This window comes from Tupaia chinensis, unplaced genomic scaffold (genome assembly GCF_000334495.1).
Source record: "Tupaia chinensis unplaced genomic scaffold, TupChi_1.0 Scaffold145519_1, whole genome shotgun sequence".
In the NCBI taxonomy this organism is placed as follows: domain Eukaryota; kingdom Metazoa; phylum Chordata; class Mammalia; order Scandentia; family Tupaiidae; genus Tupaia; species Tupaia belangeri.
Window position 1 is genome coordinate 956,218 of NW_006205376.1, and position 24,403 is coordinate 980,620.

At 38.8% G+C, this 24,403-nt stretch overlaps 1 protein-coding gene and 1 pseudogene across 3 annotated transcripts in view; both read left to right on the forward strand.

Annotated features, from left to right (window-relative positions):
* BICD1 (BICD cargo adaptor 1) overlaps positions 1-24,403 on the forward strand; it is a 286,923-nt gene that overhangs the window by 109,408 nt on the left and 153,112 nt on the right. The gene's annotated exons all lie outside the window — the stretch shown is intronic.
* On the forward strand, positions 13,052-15,553 carry LOC102468318 (protein S100-G pseudogene; annotated as a pseudogene).

Below are 24,403 nucleotides of genomic sequence, written 5' to 3' on the forward strand. Positions count from 1 at the left end.
AATCAATACTAGAAGTTTGCTTTACCTCTAGTGTAAAAGTTAAAAGGCAAAAGTATTAAAAACAACTGTAGCTAATTGGTTAATGGATACACAATGTAAAATAATGTAAAGTATGACATCAGTAGCATAAAATGGGAGGGAGAGGTAAAAATGTAGAGTTTTTGTATGTAATTGAAGTTGCTATTAGCTTAAAATAGAATGCTTTAACTATAAGAGGTTTTACATAAGACCCCAGTAACCACAAAGAAATACTTTGGGTAGATACACAAAAGACAGAGAAAGAAATCAAAGTGTACCACTACAAAAGAATTGAAAATCACAAAGTAAGATAGCAGGAGAGAAAGAAAGGAACAAATGAACCACAGTCAATAAACCACAGACTGACAATAATAAGCCCTTAATTGTCGGTAATTACTTTTTCTTTAGAGAGAGATTTTTTGCTATAGGACGCTTGTGTTCATCACAGACACAGAGATAGACAGAGAGACAGAAAGTGAGAATCATGCCTCAGGGGGGATGACCACACTGCAGTCCCTTTTCCTCCATTCTCCTCTCAGGATTTTAGGCATGCACACACGTGTGCCTGGAGTGAGTTTTAAGCCACTGGGTCCAGTATGCAAACTGTGATTGACTATGTGGGAATCCAGCAATGTAACCATTACTCCGTCTACTGGTCTCATAATTGCCAGTAACTACTTTAAATGTAAAGGGATCAAATTCCCCAATCCAAAGACAGAGAGTGTCCAAATGGATAAGAAACTAATATGCAACAATATGCTTCTTTCAAGAAACTTATTTTACCTTAAAGAAACATGTAAGTTGAAAGTGAAGGAATAGAAAAAGGTATTCCATGCAAATGACAAACAAAAGAGAGTAGGGGTTTTTATACTTATATTGGATGAAATAGATTTCTAGTCAAAATCTATCACAAAAGACAAAGAAGATAATAAGATAAGGAGAAGGTCAATTCATCAAGAGGATAAAATAATTATAAGAATAAATGTACCAAGGGCTAGCAGGTGGTGTAGTGTTTAAGGTGTTGAGCTCCCACATAGTCAACTGCAGTTCAAGTCTCAGATCGGATAGCTTAAAAATCATGCCAAGGTTGTGTGCATGTGTGCCCAAAATCCTAAGAAGAGAGTGGAGAAGGGATTGTGGCATGACCATCCCCTGTCTCTCTGGTGAGCACACATGCCCTATAGCAAAATTCTCTCAAAAAGGGAGCAGCAGATGGCATGGTGGTTAAGGTACTGGATTCCCACATGGTTGATTATGATTTGAGTCCTGGACCTGGAGGCTTGAAACCCATGGTGGGTTTGTGTGCATGCATGCCCAAAATCCTAAGAGGAGAATAAAAGATGATTTCTCACTTTTTTTCTCTTTCTAGCTCTCCACTGAGCGTCCTATAGCAAAAATCTCTCTCAAGAACAAAAAAAAATCTCTCTCTCTCGAAAAAAGTATATATATATATATATATATATATATCCCCAACATTTTAACAACTAAATAAATAAAGCAAATATTAACAAAACTAGAGAGAAAAATACACAATAATAGTAGGGGACTTCAATACCCTGCTTTCAACAATGAATAAACTATCTAGAGAGAAAAATCAGTATGGAAACAACAGGCTGGGATAATACTGCAGACCAGATGGATCTGACAGTCATGTACAGAACATTCCATCCAATCATTTTAACAACTAAATAAATAAAGCAAATATTAACAAAACTAGAGAGAAAAATACACAATAATAGTAGGGGACTTCAATACCCTGCTTTCAACAATGAATAAACTATCTAGAGAGAAAAATCAGTATGGAAACAACAGGCTGGGATAATACTGCAGACCAGATGGATCTGACAGTCATGTACAGAACATTCCATCCAATAGCAGCAGAATATACTTTCTTCTCAAGGCTGCACAAAACATTCTCCAGAATAGATCATATGTTGGGCCACAGACAAGCCAACAAACTCAAGAAGACTGAAATAATGTCAGGTATCTTTTCTGACCACGTGGTATAAAACTGGATATCAATAACAGGAATAATTCTGAAAAATTTATAAATGTGTGGAAATTAAACAACATACCCCTGAACAACCATTGAATAAAAGAAGAATCCAAAACCTCTTGCAACAAATGAAAATGGATACGTAACATACCAAAGTGAATGGAATGCAGCAGAAGCAATTCTAAGAGGGAAGTTTATAGTGGTAAAAAGAAAAAAAAAATTCAACTGAATAATCTAACTTCATATCTCAAGGAACTACAAAAAGAACAAGTTAGGCACAGAGTAAGCAGAAGGAAAGAGATAAAGATTAGAGCAGAGATAAATTCATGAGTAAGAAGATAATAGAGGGGCCAGCAGATGGCAAAAAGTTTACATTACTGGACTTTCATGTAGTCGACCATGATTCAAGTCCTGGACCCAGAGGCTTAAAACTTATGCTGGGTGCATGTGTGTGTGTGCCTAAGATCCTGAGAGAAGAATGGAGGAGAAGGGATTGTGGCATGGCCATCCCCCACTGGGAGATGATTTCTTACTTTCTGCCTCTCTGTCTCTTTGGGGATCACATGTGCCCTATAGCAAAAATCGCTCAAGAAAAAAAAGATAATAGAAAAGATAAAAGAAATTAATAACTGTTTTTCTTAAGGAAATAAAATTGATAAATATTTAGCTAGACTAAGAAAAAAAGAGGACTCATATATAAAATTATAAATGAAAGAGCAAACATTACAGCTGATAACATGGAAATTAAAAGGACCATAAGAGACTACTATGAACAATTATATTCTGACAAATTGGAAAATCTGTAATAAATAGAATAATTCCTAGAAACATACAACCTACCAAGACTGAATCATGATGAAAAGGAAGACCTGATTAAATTCATAATGAGTAAGATCAAACCAGTCATTGAAAAGTCATGACACAGAAAATCCCAGGATTAGAAGGCTTCATTGATGAATTTTACCAAGCATTTGAAAAAGAATGAACTCCAGTTTTTCTCAAACTCTTCTGAAAATTGAAGAGGGTCATTTTCAAATTCAGTTATTAGGCAAGCATTACCTGCATTCCAAAGCCAGATAAAGATACCTGTAGAAAGTGCTTGTATTCCTCTTTCTCTCTTTCATGAAACAAACTTTAGAAAAAAAGAAAAATATTATGAGCCAAATATCCCTAATTAACATAGATGCAAAAATCTTCAACAAATACTAGCAAACTTAATTCTACATCACATTGCAAGGCTCACACACCATAATCAAGTGGGTTTTATCGCTGGGATACAGTGATGGTTTAATATATGCGTATAAAAAATGTGGTATACTGCATTAATAGAATAGAGATTCAAAATAGTATGATCATTCCAATATATGCAGAAAAAGTGTTTGACAGAATTCAACCTCCTTTTGTGATAAAACTCTCAACAAATTTAGGTAGAGAAGGAACGTACCTCTGCATATAAAGGCTGTCTGAGGACAAACCCACAGCTAACAGCATTCTCAGTGGTGAAAAGATGAAAGCTCTTCCTCTGAGATCAAGAGGTACCCCTCTCATCACTTCTGTTCAGTGAAGTACTAGAAGTCCTGGCTAGGGCAGTTAGTTAAGTAAAAGAAATAAAGCCTTTCAAATTAGAAAGGAAAAAAGATAAATAGCTTTCTGTGTTTGCAGCTGACCTGATCTTATATATGACTGAAGACTTAGAATTAATAAACCAGTTCAGTTATAGGATTTAAATATCAGTAACATTTCTATACACTAACAGCTAACCATCTGGAAAAGAAATGAAAAAAATAATCCCATTACAATATCATCAAAAAGAACAGCATATTTAGGAATAAATTTAACCAAGGAAGTGAAAGATTTATTCACTGAAAACTATAAAACATCAACGAAAGAAATGGAGAAAGACACAAATCAGTGGGGTGATGTACTATGATTATGGATTGGAAAAATTGCTACTCTTAAAATGGCCACATTATTCAAAGCTATCTACAGATTGAGTACAATCCCTATCAATATTCTAATGACATTTTGTACAGAAATAGAAAAGGAATGTTAAAATAGCCGTAGAACTACAAACCACCTCCAATAGCTAAAGCAGTCTTGAGAATGAAGGGCAAAGCTAGAGACATCATACTTCCTGGTTTCAAGCTATATTACAAAGCTATAATAATCAAAACAATATGGAACTGACATAAAAATAGATAAAATCATATGAATATCTCTTCGGACCACAGTAGAATGAACTTAGAAATCAATAATGAGAGGAACAGAATAAAGACACTCCAGTAAACTCATGAATATCTGGTCACCTATTTGACAAGGGTTCCAAGAGTACACAGTGTGGAAAGGACTATCTCTTCAATAAGTGGTGTAGGAAAACTGAATATCCACATACAAAAGAATGTAATTTACCTTTGTTTTATACTATATACAGAGATTAACTTGAAATGGACTAATGACTAAATAGAGATCTGAAACTGTAAAACTCCTAGAAGGAAAAAAATGGGTCTCTGCATGATATTTTTTAATATGACACCAAGAGCACACACAATAATAGCAAAAATAAACAAGTATGATTAGAAAATCGAAAGGCTTCTCTACAGAAGAGAAAACAGTTGACACAATGAAGGCAGCTTTCGGGAATGGGAGGAAACATTTGCAAACTGTATTATCTGACAAGTAGTTAATATAAAAAATATGTAAGGGTGACTCAATAGCAAGAAAGTAAATAACTCAAAAAATGAACAAAGGATTTATGTATGATTGAACTCCACTAACACTAACTGCTGTGTTAATAATATTGTCTTTCAAAAAAAAAAAAAATGGAACAAGGGACCTAAATGTATATTTTCCCAAAGAAGACATATAAATTGCTGACAGGTACATGAAAAAGTACTCAACATCACTAATTATTAGGGAAATGTAAATCATAACCACTATGAGATGTCACCTCACACCTGTTAGGATGGCTGTTACCATGAAGAGACAGCAAGTGTCATCAAGGTTGTGGAGAAAAGAAGACCCTGTATACTTGGTAGTAGGAATGCAAACTGGTGAAGCCCTTATGAAAAACAGTATGGAGAATCCTGAAAAAAAAATGAGAAAGAAAACTACTGTAAGATCTAATAGTCCTACTTCAGGAAATGAAATCAGTATCTTGAAGAGATTATTTTTCCCTCCTGTACCCCATGTTCAGTGAAGCAGTATTCACAGTAGCCAAGGTAACGGTCCATTGACTGGTAGATGAATTAAAAAATATGGTGTATGTATATAATGCAATTTATTCATTCATTAAAAAAAGAAAACTTTGCCATCTAGTCTGACATGAGTGAACCTGGAGGACATTCTGTGAAGTAAAATAAGCCAGACACAGAAAGTCAAATTCTGCGTGATCTCTCTTATATGTAGAATCTAAAAAAAACCTGGAAATCGTAGAAGCAGAGAGTAGAAGGATGGGAGGTAGGGAAATAGGGGGAGATACTGGTCAAAAGGTTCAAACTTTCAGTTTTAAGATGAATAAGTTCTGGGGTTTAGATCCCAGCAGGATGACTAAACTGTGTTGTTTATTGGAAATTTGTTAAGAGAACAGGTTTTAAGTGTTCTTATCCCCTCATACACACTCATACATACACACACACAGAAATACTAACCATGAATGGTGACAGGTGTGTTAGATTGTGATAATCATTACACAATGTGCTTGTGTGTGTGTGTTTCCATACCGCACACACATCAAATCATTATATATACTTTGAATATGTATGAATTTTCCTTTATTTTTGTTTATTTATTTAGATTTTTGGCTGTAGGGTATGTGCACTCTCCAGAGAGAAACAGAGAGAGAGAGAGTGAGAAATCACCCCTCCACCACCCTCCAGAGGAGATAGCCATGCTGGCATTCCCTTCTCTATTCTCCTCTCAGGATTTTAGGTATGCAGGCACACAGGCCTGGTGTGTTTCTCAAGTTGTTAGGTCCAGGCCTTGAACTACGGAGTTGATCTTGTGGGATCCAGCACCTTCACCACCACACTACCTGCTGGCCTTACAATTTTTATTTTCAATGAAATATTTCAGAATTTTTCTGAAGTTGTATTTATTCATTTCAGGAAAGGTTTTGCCCTCAAAGCAAGGCATCCAGTCATTTTTAAGATTTTACTTATATTTTAAATTCTGCATCTAAAATATTGGTTCTCTCCCTAAAAACTTGATGACTTCCAGGTTAGAGTGGAACTATTTGGGCCTGTAGAAAAAGAAAATCATAATATTATTGGTTTATTTACTTATTTATTCTTTTAATGAGAGACCGCATTCCCGACAAGGCCTTGATACTTCGGTCCACCTCCAGCTTCAGCCAGCCCCAGATCATACTAAGAGAAGTTTCCGAATGCGAACCCGGAGCCTTCCCATGTGGGTCAGCCTTAAGGATCATTGCATTTTACCACTTTTCCTTTCCCTTGTTATTGGTTTGAAGAAAATAATCTGCTTATGATTATCAATTTATTATAATTAGGCCCAAGGAGGAAACCACAAAGTCTCAATATTTCCTTTCTCTCAAAGGAATTTAGGCTCTAGGGGCTAGCAGGTGGCGTAGTGGTTAAGGCGCTGGACTCCCATGTGGCCAGCTGTCATTTGACTTCTGGATCTGGCATCTTGAAAATTACTATGGGTGTGTATTTATGCATTCCCAAAACCCCAAAAGGAGAATGGAGGAAAAGAGATTGTAGTGTGGTCATCCATCCTGCAGGGGCGGGGGTGGGGTGATTTCTCATTTTCTGTCTCTTTGACAAGCCCTATAGCAATAAGTCTCTCTTTCAAAGGGGGTGTGGACAGCAGATGGTATAGTGGTTATGTTGCTGGACACCCACACGGAAGACCACAGTGCAAGTTCTGGACCTTGTGGCTTGAAAACCACGCTAGGTACATGTGCATGCCTGCTCAAGATCCCAAGAGGAGAATGGAGAAGAATGGATTGCAGCGTGGCCATCCCCACTGGGGAGTGATTTCTCCCTTTCCATTTAACTGTCTGTGTTTCTCTCTGGTGAGCACATATACCCTAATACAAAAACCTCTATTTAAAAAAAAAAAAAAGGAATTTAGGCTCTTTACCAGGAATGTTACATGTAAAGGCTGGAAGACAGTTTCCTTGACAACTAATCAGTATGCATAGCTTTGACTTTAAAGCAATATACATCTCCCTCAAGAAATAAGATTAAGCTTCTGAAGTCTGGATGTCTGAAGGCAACTTGTTACAGAATAGCTAGCACACTTCTATGATGACAGATACAGATTAGCCCTAAGACAGACAGGAAGGGGTCTTCACGCAGCGTGGCTTCAGATCTATAGTCTCAGTACGTCCAGATCCTACATACGTGAACATCCCTAGCCTTTACCTTTATCAGTGATCTGTAAGAGCCTCTCTAACAGAAAGCTCTGAGTAATAAGCATGCGTGCTAGTTTTTTTTAAAAACAAAGACTTCATGATGATGATTTGGGCAATCAAATATCCTTAAAGTTTTCACAGACTTTTTGGTCGTCTTTTTGTTTTTGCCATAGGGTGAATGCTCCCAGAGAATGACAATGAGAGAGACAGATAGAGGGAAAGTGAGAAATCACCCCCTAGGGGGTGGTGGCCACACTGCAATCTCTTCTCCATTTTCATTTTGGGATTCTTGGCATCTACGTAACACAGCCAGCATGATTCTTAAGCCTCTGGGTTTGGGACTCGAACTGTGGTTGGCCATGTCGGATTCCAGCACCTTACCTACCATACCACCTGCTGGCCCCTCACAGACTTTTTAATAAGCCTTTATTTGGGACCAGCAGATGGCATGGTAGTTACCGTTTGCAGTTCGAGTCTCGGAACTGGCAGCTTGCTTTCTCACTCCCCGCTCCTCCAATCTGTCCCTCTCTGGTCAAACTAAAATAAATAAAAAGTTAAATAAATAAGATAATTCCTTAAAAAAAATTTAAATCTTCATTTGGGGAGATTATCGTAGAAGTTATAATGAGTCTGAAAGTCCTCCAGAGTCAGAATCAGGGTCGGGGTTAGGGATGAACGTTGTATTTGTCAGTGATAAAAGCAGTGATTGTGCAGTTCGATGTGCTGTCTGAATATCCTTGAAGCAGGGTGCTCTTGCTGGTTAGTCTGTTTTCCCCACTCTCACTCCATTCATGCTTTAGACTGGTGGTTGAGAGGCATCTCTAAGGGTATTGATTCATTATTTCAGATTTCCCTTTTAGTTCTTTGAAGTGCATAAGATCTGCTTTTTTAAAAGATGGTCTCTCCCAGTCATAGCTTCTAATGTAGATAAGAATTGTCTACTCCTGTCTTCTGTCCAAGACCTTTGCTAAATGTATCCCCTTTAACCAGAGTCTCCCTGTACTTCCCTCTTGCCAGTTTTAGTCATTTCCTTAGACTGATATCACAAAGGAGTTTTTAGGTTCAAGTCCTGGTTTCATCAATTACTGGACTTCTGATTTAAGGCTAGGTTTTAAACTTTATTTATTTATTTATTTGGAGAGGTTTTTGCTATAGAGAGAGACAGAGAGACAAAACAAGAAATCATCCCCCAGGGGGGATGGCCACACCGCAATCTCTTCTCTATTCTCCTCTCAGGATCTTGGGCACGCATGCACACGTGCCTGGCGTGAGTTTAAGCCGCTGGGTCCAGGACTCGAACCACGGTCGACTACATGGGAGTCCAGTGACATAGCCTTTATGCTAACTGCTGGTCCCAAGGTTTTTAACTTTAATTTCCCGTGACTTTTTTCCCCCTTTGATATCTTTGGGTTTTGTTTTTTTTTTAAGAGATTTTTGTTATAGTGCATGTATGTTCACTGAAGAGTCAGAGACAGAGAGACAGGAAGCAATAAATCACCCCCTAGGAGGGCTGGCAATGCTGGAATCCTTTGTCCTCCATTCTCCTCTTGGGATCTTGGGCACACACACACATACACCCAGCGTGAGTTTTAAGTCACTGGTTATGGGACTTGAACAGCGGTCATCTACATGGGAGGCCAGCGACGTAACCATTATGCCATCGGCTGGTCCCTCCTCTTTGACATCTTAGAGGGTAAATTGTTAACCGTGGCATCTACTGCTTAGTTTGACCTTTCTTGATGTTCTTTTTTACCCCCTGTTAACAGAATATGCTGTGAGCCCTGTGAAAGGTCAATGATACTGTGTTTCTCAGTAGAACAGAGAGAGAGAAAGACATGACTTTGAGATCACAGGGAGGCAGAAATGCAAGGCAAGAAAGAAGTTAAGAGTTAAAACGGGCCAGCAGTTGGCGTAATGGTTGCATTGCTGGACTCCCACGTAATGGACTGTGGTTTGAGTCCCAGACCTTGTGACTTACACTCACGGTGGCCACGTGTGTGCATTTCTAAAATCCTGAGAGGAGAATGGAGGAGACGGGATTGTGGCATGGCCATCCCCCCTGGGGGGTGATTTCTTGCTTTCTGTCTCTCTGTCTCTCTGGGGAGTGCACATGCCCTATAGCAATAATATCTCTTAAAAAAAAAAAGAGTTAAAACAAAATTTACTAAGGGCTCTTACAAAGTACTGGCCAGACAAGCTATTGAGAATGGCTAGCAGTTAAAATGTTATGTGAGACCTGACATTAGTTAGAATTGGGATTCAGCCACATTTTACAGAAAACTTGAGTAAGAGTGGCTTAAACAAAAAAAGAAATACAGAAGTAAGTATAGTTTAGGGCTGGTATGATATCTCCATGAACATCCTGAGTCCACTCGAGGCCCAGGTTCCTCCTCATCATTTCTCCCGTCTCTAGGGATCTCTTCCTTGCCAAAAGTCCCCTAGGCCACAGTTGCTCTCGGTGTTCAGCCATCGTGTCCTCATTCCAAACTGAAAGAAAATGAAATGGCAGAAGTATACATCTCTCAACTCAAATCAGCTTGCTTTAAGGAGCATCCCTGATTTCCAGTCACTTAGCTTCTGTTTTACATTTATTCGAGACCGGCCCTCATGAAAGGTTCTCAGTTTGTGTCCAGAGTCATCCGTTCATACACTTGGTGTACACGTGGCCAGGGTCCTGGACTGGCTAATGATAGAGGGAGGGTTGTGGTGTGAGGACCTTGTTGAGGTGATGTCTCAGTTTCTCTCTTTCTCTCTAGCTTTTCATGGATGAAGGAAATTAATAAAAACATGAAAAAAATTCGGCGAAAGATCACATTATGTAAGGATAAGAACACACACACAAAACATGCCAATCTACTTGTCTAACCATGAAGAATGTGAGTACCCAAACACAGAGCCCAGAACACAGTATGCCCCAGAACAGTTTTTCTTTTCTTTGTTAATAATAATAACAACGTCCGTTTATCTTTTCTACATCCCAGTCACAACTGCATTTTAAGAAAATCTAGGTATCGCAATAATTCCATGTCAGTACCGCTTTTTGCTAACAATTGCGAGATCAGGCATGGTTCCTTGTTGCTGTCTTCTTTGGTTTTCCAAAGAAACTACTGTAATTTTTTCTTCTGGAATAGTACGAAATAGTTCTCTCCCCCTCCCCCCCAAAAGAAAACCTTACTGTGGTCCTTTCTTCTGAAACAAGGCTTTCCTTTTCTGAGCCATGAACTAGAATAATTTCCTCTGAGGTATCTCTCTTGTCTAGGAAGAGTTCAGTGAGGTCACAATGCCTCAGCTAATTTCAGTTTTCTTGAGTTGAATTTAATGAATGGCTTAACAAGTTGTTCTTTAAAGAGATACACTTGTTTTTATGCAAAATTTCCATATAAATAAAACCACCAGATTTCTCCATACAGTGTAATGGAGCTTTGACATTTAGCAATTTGGCAGGGAAACACACAGGCTCTCAGTGAATGTTTGTTGGAAGGAAGGACGATGGAAGAGAGGAAGATGGAAAAGGAGAGAAAACTACAAAACAAGAAATTCGTTTATTTTTATTGGGAACAGTTTTCATATTTTTTGTTTAAGAGAGGTTTTTGCTATACAGCACGCGCACTTGCCAGAAAGACAGAGAGACAGAAAGCGAGAAATCACACCCCCAGGGGGTATGGCTACGCCACAATCCCTTCTTCTCTATTCTCCTCTTGGGATCCTGGGCACGCATGCACACGTGCCTGGCGTGAGTTTAAGACACCAGGTCTGGGACGCGAACCATAGTCGACTACATAGAAGTCCAGCAACGTAGCCGTTACGCCATCTGCTGGTCCTAGGAACGGTTTTAATTTTTAATTATAAAAAGGAATGTGAAATGTATTACTTTTATTCTTGGGAACCCAGTGTATAACCCACAATGGCTTAAGAAGTCATTTACTTTTATTTACATTTTAATGACAAAGATACTCGTGGATAAGATCCTGTAATGCTAGTTTATTTTTATTTTATTCATGTTTGTTTAAAAACATGGAGTCTGTAGAAAATCTAGAGAATTTCTTTTTGGTTGTGGTACTCAGATAATGAGTGCTTTACATTTTTGCTTTTGTATAGATATATGTGCTCAGCAATCTCTTTAGATTGCTTGCTGAGCACGTATATTTTTCCTTGTGCTGATTCTTAAAGTTTCTGTATTTGGTTGGTGGCTATAGTAATAAGAGACTGCCTTCTAACGCAGCTAGAAGGAGCTGATATGAACTATCAGAAATAATACTGACCATATGCAATAATTATGGGACAGTGCTTGTGATTATCCAAGCTTTTTTTTGTTTTTGTTTAATGTCAGAGGGCACATGCACGAGACAGAGAAAAAGTGAGAGAGCGCTAAAAAACCCTGAACAAGGCCTGGTCATGCCCCAATCTCTTTTCCTCCAATTCTCCATCTCAGCAGGATTCTGGACACATGTGTGCGTGCCCAGTGTGAAGTTGAAGGGGCCAGAACTTGATCTCTGGTTGGCCAGTGGTGTATCCAGCTTCCTCTGCACAGCATGCTATAAGACTGGCCTTATTCACAATTCTTTACCTCAAGATTTCTTGACATGTATCACCCTGCCAACAAAAAGTGAAATTAAGAGCCAAAGGCAGGTTTGGGGAAAGAAACCATGGGTGATTGCCAGCCTGGGCAGATGGAGTTCTCTGGTTGAGTCAAGTTCACTCGGGCACAAGACCAGATCCTAGAAGGAGCTTCAAACCATGGTGGATAAGTATGCACAATCTCAAGGGGCACGATAGGCAGGGGTGGGCGAAGATCTGAATGTCCTAAACTTGCCTCAATTGCAAGATTAGGGGTGGAAAGGTGACACGAAGGGTGACTTTTTTCATTTTCTGCTTTCTGGTATTACCAATATTTTCTTTCATAATTGTACGTATTACTTACACGAAAGAAACGATTCTAGGTTTTATGTATTCCCTGATTAAATTTCAACATCAATATGCATTTGTTCCCTTTGTATAAAGTATTTTGATTTATAGCTTGTCATTAAGATACCTTAGTAATGAAATTTGGTTTGATGCAGATGTTTCAAAGTTTATGTAACTTAATAAATGAGGCTTAGATGAGGTAAGGTAGCCATCACCTGGCAAGTCATGACTATCATTGGACATTATACATAGCCGAGAAACAGACTCCCTGTGTTAATCTATTGCTAACTTGGCGCTTGGCATTAATGCAATATGTGATTGAAATTCTCACTAAACAAAATTAAAACTGGATTTTATTTTTTTGCCAAAATAAACCTTGAGACCTATGCCTTAAAAAATTTGTTTGTCTTTTTGCCATATTGTTGCATGTGTCACGCTTATTGTAGAGTAGTAACCATTGATTAGATATACCATAATTTGTTTATCCATTCGCCTATTGATGGACTTTCCCCCCCCCCCCCCATAGGGCACATGTGCTGGCTGGAGAGAGACAGAGAGAGGGCAAATGAAAAATCAATCCCCAGAAGGGATGGCCACACTGCAGTCCCTTTTCCTCCATTCTCCTCTCAGAAATTTGGGCATATACACTTGTAACAGGCATGATTTTCAAGTTGCCAGGTCTGGGAATTGAACCATAGTTGGATATGTGAGAGAGTCTGGTGTCTTAACCTCTATGCCACCTGCTGGCCTCATGGATGAACATTTTTAATGGCTTCATGGGAAAGCAGATACACCAGAGCTCCCTTTTTAGTAAGAGGTTTACTGTTTCTGAATTGTGCAGGGAGCTGCTCTCCGTAGGAGGTGAATGGCCTCCTGAGTATTGCATGAGTCCAAGGAAGAGCTTTATACCAGAGGAAGCAATGGCCGTATGGATCTGAGACTTACAAAGGTCTGGAGAGAAGAGAACTGTTATTTAATAAGCATTCCCCACATCCAAGGCTTTCTGCTATGGATTTTATACCTCCTATTGGTTATCTTTACACTTTAGGTCAGGCTATCTCTACCTTTAAGATAGATGTTAGGATGTTATGATTCTTGTTTTACTCATAAGATAACTGAAATTAAAAACCGTGCCAAAGATTTCAGAAGAGACAGATTTAATACCAAATACATTTGATTCCAAACACATTTTCTTTCTACTAACAAGCCAACTCACTGTATTTGTATTAAGGATTATTTCAAAAGATACATAGATTTTTGTCTTTTAAGCATTCCAACAGCCTAAGATATTATAGAAGCTACTATCGCCATTTTGTTAGAGAGAGTGAGAAAACTGAGGCGCAGAATGTTAAGTAATGTGGGGCCAGCAGGTACTGGACTCGCACATGGGCGACTGCAGTTTGAATCCCAGAGCTGGTGCTTGAAAATCATTTCTGGTGCATGTGCATGCATGCCCAAGATCCTGAGAGGAGAATGGAGGATAAACAATTGTGGTGTGGCCATCCCCTCTTGGGGGTGACTTCTCACTTTCCCTCTTGCTGTCTTTCTGGTGAGTGCAAGTACCCTATGGAAAAAATCCTTAAAAAAAAAAATTTGCCCCATGTCACATAATTACAAAGTGGCAGAGTTGGTCCAGCTCAGGCCCCCACAAGCCTCACCTCTTCTGGTTTCTTCTGAGGACATATTCCTTGTCAATGCTCAGACTTGATTCTGTCACGGAAACCTTGCATCTCCTGATAACTTTCAAGCCATGTGAGTCATGGAAATGGATTTCTCTTTGCTGAGAGCTTGTGGGTTGCCTAATCTCCAGTGAACCCTTCCTTTCTCATTGGCTCAGTACTCCCTAAGACTTCGTTGCTGGAATACTATCATTTGGGAAACGTTTTCAAACTATTTCCAAGTTTAGCTAGGTTGTTTCTGGTTTTGTGCTTTATTCAGAACAAAAATCGGGGTGAGCTCACTGTTTTAGATGGAATAAGGATGAATTTTACTATTATTATTATTTTTGAGAGCTTTTGACTGTCGGGTGCGTATGCTCATCAGAAAGAGACAGAGAGACAGAAAGCGAGAAATCATACCCCAGGGAGGACGGCCACACCTCAATCCTTTCTCCTCCATTTTCCTCTTGGGATCTTGGGTACGCACGCACACGCACCCAGTGTGAGTTTAAGCCACTGGGTCTGGGACTTGAACCATGGTTGACTACATAGGAGTCCAGTGACATAGCCATTACTCTAACTGCTGGTTCTGGAATAAGGATTAATTCTTACAACAGCTTTCTCAAACCCTTAAATTTTATTCTTTTATTAGAGTTAGTTTAAAACAAAAAAGGAATTAAATATCATTTTAGGGCCAGCCCCTTTAACACAGCATTTAAGTACTTTATGTTGGAACCTGGATCCCACATGGCTGGTCACAATTTGAATCCTGGTTCCCTCAGCCTGAAAAACATACTGGGCGTGTGTGCTCATGTTTCCCAAGTCCAAGCAGGGTGGAGAAATGGAGAAGAAGGGATGGTGGCATGACCACATTTCTTTGGGAGGTACTTCCCTCTCTCAATCTGGCAAGAGCATGCACCTCCTGGCAATTATAAAAAAACTAACAAAGCTATCATTTTAACCATGTGATAGAATTATAATTAATATTCGTTATACTTTAAAATATTTGAAGTAAAATAAATGAGATAAATACGACAAAAATGTAAGATAGTATAGAGAAAACAGATAATAGTTATACCAAAAATTTAAAGTATTTTATTGTTATTGAGCATTTAATATTAAATTTCCTGGTAGCTGAGGCAACAGAAATGTAATTGGCCAAATAATTTATGTTGTATGTTCCAAGAAGGTAAAGTAGTTCATTGGGGTGGATAGGTTATAGTGACAGGCCAGTTGCCAACCCTTTACATCATACAAATTAAATCATATGTAAATATTCATTGAAATACTGGGATCTTGAGGCTCCTGTTGGGTTCGTCTAGCTGCCTCCCTGCTGGGCGCCCTGTTACTGGACAGCAAAATATGTGCTAAAAAATCTCCTGAAGAACTGAAGACCATTTTTGAAAAATACGCAGCCAAAGAAGGTGATCCGGACCAGTTGTCAAAGGATGAGCTGAAGCTATTGATTCAGGCTCAATTCCCCAATCTACTCAAAGGACCTAGCACTCTGGATGGTCTCTTTCAAGGACTGGACAAGATGGAGATGGAGACAGTAGTTTCGAAGAATTCCAAGTGTTCCTTAAAGAAAGATTCAAGTAAAGAAAACAAACCCGTTTCCTGAGTCCTGAAAGAAAAGCATGTGATCTTAGCCTACGTGGAATCCCCAGGGGCTCTGGTTTAATTCTTTGCAGTTATATTAATTTCTTTATTGCTAATAAAGAAATTCTTAAACGTGTAAAAAAAAAAAGAAAAAAAATGCTGGGATCTTAAAGTATTGTAGCAGAGGCTTTAAAGAACTGCCACAATAGGTTTTTTTTTTTTTGATAGAGGGGATGTGCACTCACCAGAGAGAGAGAGACAGGGACAGAGAAGGAGAGAGCACCCTTCATGGGGAATGGTTCCATCGTATTCCCTTCTACATTTTCCACTCTCGGGATTCTGGACATACATGTATGTGCACTTGGGTGGCCTTAAACCCCGTGACTGGCCATATGGAAACCGGCTGCCTTAACAACCAGGTCATGGAGGCATCCCATCACTGATAGTATTTAAAGAGGCGTCATGGCCATGGTATAATTCTTGTTTAGTCACATGTAAATTTAGGCTCTTTTCCTACACTGTCCCTCACAATAATCTCTAGCCATATGTGACCATTAACAGTAGTTAAATTACATAAAATTAAAGATTCAGTCCTTTGGTCATAGTAGTCACGTTTCAAGAGCTCAGTAGCAGCACACGGCTAATCATTACCATCATGGACAGCGTAGTTGCATTATTGCTGCAAATTCCACTGGGCGGTGCTAGCTCATGCTCTTTTTTTTTGTCTTTCGTTTCCTTCTTAGAACTTTTCCAGCATTATGCCATGCCCTGATTGATGATTGACTGACTGACTGACGTTCCACCAGGATATATGCTCTGGATGCCAAATTTTTTCCCCTAGAATGTTGCTGAATCCCTAGTGCCTAAAACAGTGCCCAACACAGTACACGTCCCAGTAGGTATTTGTTGAGTGAATGAATAAACAAATGAATGAATGAATTTTAGTATTATTTTGTAGTTTTAAATATAAAGGTTTTTTTAGAATTATTTAATTTTATTTATTAAATATTATTAAAAATTTTCTATAGAGCACATGTGCTTACCAGAGAGAGAAAAAGAAAAAGTAAAAAAACAAGTCACCTGCCAGGTTTAGGACTTGAACCGCAGTCCAGCCATGTGGGAGTGCAGCACCATAATCCCCATGTGAACTGCTGGCCTCACAAAATAATTTATTTAGTAGCTTTGGGTGTCCTTATAAACTTTCTGCCACAGTTTTTAAGATGAAAATTCTGTAGCCAAAGATGAAGCATAAAGATAAGTGATATTATTAAAATTTACTACAAAAACTTTCCTTTTATCTTTCATATTATGAAGAATAATAGGTATGACAATGTTGCTTAACAATTTTTTTAATATATATATATATTTGCTATAGGGTGTGTGTACTCACCAGAGACAGAGAGAGGGACAGTGATAAATCACCACACCCCACCGCCCCACACACACACTAGGGGGATGGCCACGCTGCAACCCCTTCTCCTTCATTTTCCTCATGGGATTTTGGGCACGCACTCACATGCACCCAGCTTGATTTTCAAGCTGCCGGGTCCAGTACTTGAACTGTAGTCAGCTATGTGGAAGTTCAGCACCTTAATCACCATGCCACCTGTCAGCCCCAACAGTTTTAACCTGTTGTCCTGAACAAAAGAATATAAAATACCAATATGCTTTGGATTAAGAAGTCATATAAGGGGCTGGCAGGTGATGTGGAGGTTAAAGATGCTGGATTCCTACATGGCTGATGATGGTTTGAGTCCTGGACCCAGTGGCTGGCTTGCTTTCTCATTTTCCCTTTCCCTCTGTCTTTGGTCAAATTTAAAAAAGGGGGGAAAAAAAAAAAGTCATGTAAGTAAAAAGAACAAAGTCCTTAGTATATATAGCTAGTTGGACTTAGACTCACCAAAATTTAAAGCAACTTAGGTCCATTTCAGTGGAATATATTACCAGTTTTATTGTGTAATTATAGCTACAGACATGATGAGAAATCATAATACATTCTAAAATTGTTGGGACCAGCAGTTAGCCTAATGGTTACGTTGTTGGACTCCCATGTAGTTGACTGCAGTTTGAGTCCTGGACCTGGTAGCTTAAACTCAAGTTGGGTGCATGTGTGTGCTTGCCCAGGATCCCAAGAGAATGGAAGAGAAGGGATTGGGGCGTGGCCTGCCTCCCGGGAGGTGACTTCTTATTTTCTGTCTCTCTGTCTCTCTCTGCCTTTCTGGCGAGAGCACGTACCCTATAGCAACATCCTCTCCAAAAAAATTGTGTAGAAATGTCATTTTACCTTAATTATTGTAATTTCAAATAAAATATTATCCATGAAACGATTACAGTACCTAAAAAGAATTTGCTTTCTGAACTAAATATGACTCGAAGCATGACTAGTTTTCTAACAAATAGACTTTGAAGGTAGTTTTAACATTTAACAAAGGATGTGGTTTCAGTAGCCTTGAAAAACCTCTAAAGTCCCTTTTTCTATTGGGTCCTGCTTTGTCAGGAGACACGTGGGTGGTGATGGAGGAAGAAAGTACCTGGCAGAATGAGAATGGTCCAGCAACTCAGCTTCAACAAGCAGCCAGGTGCTGTTTGTCCGCTGGCTGCATACCCAAACCCAGTTACTGACAACTCAGCACCAGATAAACGAAAGTGTTTTCTTCTTTACCTCCCCCTCTTTCTCAAAAGCAGATCATTTCTGAGTAGTGTTAGTTTTCAGTGAGACCGCAAGTATAGAGCGTGAGGCATCTCTAGCCTGTGTAGTCTTGGTCTGTTGTAGTATTCCAAGTCAAAAATAGGATAGTTAATGTCCTCAGATAACCTTGTAGATTTTCTTTTTTTTCCCCAAATCAAGTCCAGTGAAGGGCCAAGTTCTTCATAAAAATCATGACTAATTTTGGAAACCCATATGTGCAGTTAAGGTATCTGCACTAGAATAGATACAAATCAAGGATTCATCACAATCTTTACATTTGCAATTTCAATCCTTCGTTCTTTTTATATATATATATGTATTCTGTATCTGAATTTAAAATCTACTTTGATACTGGATCCAGTGTATAGTTTTTGAAAACTTTACATCAAGGATAAGAAGATAAATTCATTTTGGGGTCCAGCAAGTGGCATGGTGGTTAAAGGTGCTGGACTCCCACATGGCCGACTACGGTTCATGTCTCGGACCTGGTGGCTTGCTTTCTCACTTCCTCTCTCTCTCTCTGTCTCTCTCTGATCAAACTGGAAAATAATAATGATAATAATATTAAATAAAGTTAAATAAAATAATTCTTTTTAAAAAAAAGATAAATTCATTTCCTGTTACAACTGTAGGAGTTATTTTAGTCACCATGAGAGCACGCCTAGTGCTGTGACTAGTACAGGAGCCATAGAATATCCAAGTCTGTTGATTTATGCAGGCAAAGAGACGAAAATGGCCACATGGTTGATGTTTCTAGTGTTTTGTGCAAAGAAGTGGGGAAATAATTGTGAAAAAGAAGGTAGGTAAGGTTATTGACACACAGCTCATGCTCCTTCATTTACTGATACATGACTGGATAGTGAAGAGTGCTTCCAGGGTGAGGGTCTGTGAAGACACTCACCAGGCTACCGTGGGCCTAGAAGATGCCAGAACACTTGCTCCTCCAAAGGTTTTGTATTGGGTTAGGGATTCAGAATTGACCTCACTGAATCTGATCTTTACCAATGGAAGAACAAAATAAAGGTCACCTCCAAAGATAATTGTTCACCTACTCATGAGCTTATATGCTTGTTTTCACATGTAGAACTTTGACTACTCAAATAAGAAATTCTTCCTGTACAGAGACTGAAAAAGCCAAGCACTAGAAGGAATATTCTATTCCATACAGATGGGCATCTATACTGGAATATTTCTTTCTTAGTTGATGCTTACTTTTGATTTTGATCTATGCCAAGAGTCTAAGACAGTTTATTCAGATTTGAGTTTGCAGGATATTATATGTATATATTTTAAAATTTTTCATTTCTGTGAGCATAATAGGGAGTAGCATCAATTTATCTATCTGTATTTCTTTTTATTTCTTTTATTTCTTTTTATTTTCAGAGGACACATGCTTTCATTAGAGAGAGGTAAAAAGAGAGCAAATGAGCAGAAGAAAACATCCCCAATGGGGCATGGTCATGCTGTAGTCCCTGCTCCTCTATTTCTCTATCTTGTCAGGATTTGGGGCACACAAGCACATATGCCCAGCTTGTTTTGCAAATCACTGTGGCTGGGATTTGAACCACGGTTGGCCATGTTATATCCAGCTTCCTTAACCACTATGAGGCTGGCCCTAGATTCTCTTTAAAATTACTAAGTCAGATAGTGTAGTGGTTATGTCACTGAACTCTCATCCAACTAACCGAGATTTGACTCCCGGACCTAGTGACTTGAAAATCATGCTGGGTGCATGTGTATGCATGCCCAAGATCCTGGAAGAAGAAGGGATTGTGGCATTGCCATTCCCCGAGGTGGTGATTTCTCACTTTCCCTTTCACTGTCTCTGTCTCTCTCCAATGACTGCACATGCCCTGAGGTGAAAACCTTTTTTTTTAAAAAATTACTGAATCATACTGCCTCCTCCTAATGTAAAGTGCCCCTTATGATGATTAACATAGTCTTCTCTCTACAGTTTTACAACAAATGTGAAACTTAATTTTACAGGTTGATTCCAGCCAAATCTTTCTACACACTATAACATAGGCCAGACGCACAATATAATGGCAGTTCAAATATTAAAATGTAATAAATCACCAGTTACATCATAAAGCTGTGTACTTTTCATTGAATATGTCATTAGAAAAGTCATGATGTATTTTCCTGGGTTTTTTTTTATGCAAAAATTTGTCATGACTTCTCTGATGCTCAATAGTATCTTTCTTTTTTCTTTCTTCCTTCCTTCCTTCAATTTGTCATGACTTCTCTGATGACTCAATAGTATCTTTCTTTTTTTTTTTTTTTTTTTTTTTTGAGAGGTTTTTGCTATAGGGCACATGCACTCACCAGAAAGACAGAGACAGACAGAGACAGAAAGCAAGAAATCACCCTCCAGGAGGGATGGCCATGCTGCAATTCCTTCTCCTCTATTCTCCTCTCGGGATATGGGGCATGCACCCGCATGCGCCCGGCATGAGTTTAAGCCACCGGGTCCAGGACTTGAACTGCGGTCGACTACATGGGAGTCCAGCAACATAGCCATTATGCTAACTGCTGGTCCCTCTTTTTTCTTTTTTTGAGAGATTTTTGTATAGGGCACATGTTCTCGCCAAAGAGATGGAGAGAGACAGAGACAGCCATGCTGAAATCCCTTCTCCTACATTTTCCCTTGGGATTTTTTGGGCATGCTCTCACACGTGCCTGGCGTGAGTTTTAAGCTGCTGAGTCTGGGACTTGACTGCAGTTGACTACATGGGAGTCCAGTGAACATAACCTTTACACATCTGCTGGTCCCTATTGTCCCTTTTCAAGTACATGATCCAATTCATGACCCTACAAAGATTTAATTGTCATGTCTCCTTAGTCTCAGCGTGTCTTTATTTTATTTTTTTTAATGACCTTTATCCTTTTGAAGAGTTCTGGTCAATAATTTTTTAAAATGTCTCACTTTTTCTTATGATAAACATTGACTTCTGTGTTTTTGGAAAGAATACCGCCAAAGTGATATTGTGCCCTCCTCTGTGTATTATTATCAGGGGTACATGATGTCAGTATGTTTAATTGCTAGTGTTACAAAATTTTTTTAGAGAAATGCAAATTTAACAATTTATTTAAACAAAGGGCAGGTGATTCAAATCAGGCAGTCCCCTGGAACATGGGATCCAAGGGACTCTGGCTAGCTGTGTGGTCACGAATATATAAGTTCACACAAAGGGGAATTGACATGTGTAGGAAAGGGAAAATGACACACAAAATCAAAGTGAGGAAGTGAGGTGGAGAAATCATTGAATTGGTTTCAGCTGAATGGTAGGTCTCCCGAACAACTTAAAAGCTGGGCTTTCTGCGGTTGACTAGTGTGGCTGGTGTGATTGGCTGTAACTTAGCAACCCGCTCAGGAAAACAGCCTAACATGTATGATTTTGAGTTATCCATAGGAATCCAAGTGTGGGAGTGTAGTGGCCGTTTTAGGCCAAAATAGTTTAGTTTAACATTAGCTCTGTGACTTTAGGTCACTTACATAATGTGGCATCTACCAGATTTCTCCACTGTTTGCACCAGGCTAGCATCAGTCATTTCTCCAGAGAGCTCTAGTTCTTTTTATTAGAGATTGAGATTTAGAAACAAAATCTGGTGGTGGGTGTGCTCATTGTTACTGGTATGTGATTGCTTCTAGACTCTCTCAGCTGAAAGAGCTGAGGAATATAGGAAAATATATAAATATATACACACACACACACACAGGAACACGTATCTCTACAAATATTTATGTACTTTTTAAAACCATAAATTCATCTTGATTCTTCCAATTCTAACTTAATACCACTAGTTTCCATGTAAATTTCTCCCTTTTTTATTTGTGACCCTTTTTTTTTTAATAAAGAGAAACCTAGCTTTCATTATCTACAATATAGTGTTTATTCAACCCAAGTATACTTGTAAAGAAGTTTCAGAATTACAACCCCATAATCCCTGTGAGAAACAAATTTACTAACTAGATTATGTCGGGTTTTGGTGCAGTACTTTTTGTCTTTAAACTTATAGTATATAGTGAAAATACTGTTTTCTAAAATAACTCAGGTTAGATTGCTTCCCTCAGTCTTCCGTTGCGACTATTTAATTAATTTGTAATACTAGATCATTTATTTTTTTCTTTGTCTTCGTGTGTGTGTGTATGTGTGTGTGTATAAGTTTCGCTATAGGGTGCATTTGCTTGTTTTGGAGAAAGACATGTACGAAAGACAGAGGAAGAGAAAGTAAGAAATCATTGCCCCAGGGGAGTTAGCCATGCTACTATCCCTTCTCTTCTATTCTCTCTGGATTTTGGGGACATATGACCACATCTTTTCAAAGCCTCTGGGCCCGAGACTTGAACCACTCAGTCAGTCATGTGGGATCTAGGTGCTTTAAAGTCCTTGTCACCTGCTGGCCCAACTGGGTTCATTTGTTACCACTGCTGCTAAAATTTTGGGTTCCCCCAACACATAGAGGATAATTTTAATTATTATTTATGTGGCGGATATATGAAACATTGCCATGGTTCTGAGAGTCAAAACCAAAAGAAAAGGCAGACTCAGAAAGCTGTCACTCTACCCTCATCCTTACTGTCACTTTTCATTCTCCCATTCTTTTTTTTTTTTCAACCCCATAATCCCTGTGAGAAACAAATTTACTAACTAGATTATGTCGGGTTTTGGTGCAGTACTTTTTGTCTTTAAACTTATAGTATATAGTGAAAATACTGTTTTCTAAAATAACTCAGGTTAGATTGCTTCCCTCAGTCTTCCGTTGCGACTATTTAATTAATTTGTAATACTAGATCATTTATTTTTTTCTTTGTCTTCGTGTGTGTGTGTATGTGTGTGTGTATAAGTTTCGCTATAGGGTGCATTTGCTTGTTTTGGAGAAAGACATGTACGAAAGACAGAGGAAGAGAAAGTAAGAAATCATTGCCCCAGGGGAGTTAGCCATGCTACTATCCCTTCTCTTCTATTCTCTCTGGATTTTGGGGACATATGACCACATCTTTTCAAAGCCTCTGGGCCCGAGACTTGAACCACTCAGTCAGTCATGTGGGATCTAGGTGCTTTAAAGTCCTTGCCACCTGCTGGCCCAACTGGGTTCATTTGTTACCACTGCTGCTAAAATTTTGGGTTCCCCCAACACATAGAGGATAATTTTAATTATTATTTATGTGGCGGATATATGAAACATTGCCATGGTTCTGAGAGTCAAAACCAAAAGAAAAGGCAGACTCAGAAAGCTGTCACTCTACCCTCATCCTTACTGTCACTTTTCATTCTCCCATTCTTTTTTTTTTTTTTTGAAGAGGTTTTTGCTAAGGGCGTGTGCGCTCACCAGAAAGACAGAGAGAGACAGAGAGATAGAAAACGAGAAATCACCCCCCAGGAGGGATGGCCATACTGCAATCCCTTCTCCTCCAGTCTTCTCTCGGGATCTTGGACATACATGCACATGCGCCCAGCGTGAGTTTAAGCCACTGGGTCTGGGACTCGAACCGCGGTTGACTACATGGGAGTTCAGCAACATAGCATTACGCTAACTGCTGGTCCCCTTCATTCTCCCATTCTTTCAACCCCAATTCCTTTCCCCCTCCTCATTATTTTCTGGTTCATTTTCCTGTATTTTTTTGTACAAATTAATGGACACATACATATTTTCTAATCACAGATGATGTTTCAATGTCTTTTTGTGGTACAGGGCCATTTAAATGCTATTTCAATTTTCTGTCTTAAAAAGTACTGTTTATAATTGGTCTGTCCTTACTGCTAATATATTAATTAAGAAGCTATTTTCTTTCAAGGAAAATATTTGTGTGATTCTTTTTTTTTTTTTTTTCCTAGAATGAAAACGACAACACGCATTTTGAGCTCATTAGCACTGAACTGTCTGTTTTTTATTAGGATTCACTAAGCAATTACAAAGCAAGTAGCAGTGTTTTTCAAGTTTTCTTTTACTCATATGTTTTCTGCAAGCAAATTCAAAAAGTTCTTACTCATTAATGAATTTGAGTTATTTCAGGTATCAATGAGAGCTGCTAGACTGTTGCATAAAATATGTATATTTATTTAAAAATTCTTTTAGAATTATTTATTTACTATTGCTTGCCTTATTCTTTTTCTTTTTTGAAATTTGGCCAGATTGGGACAGAGAGAGAGGGAAAG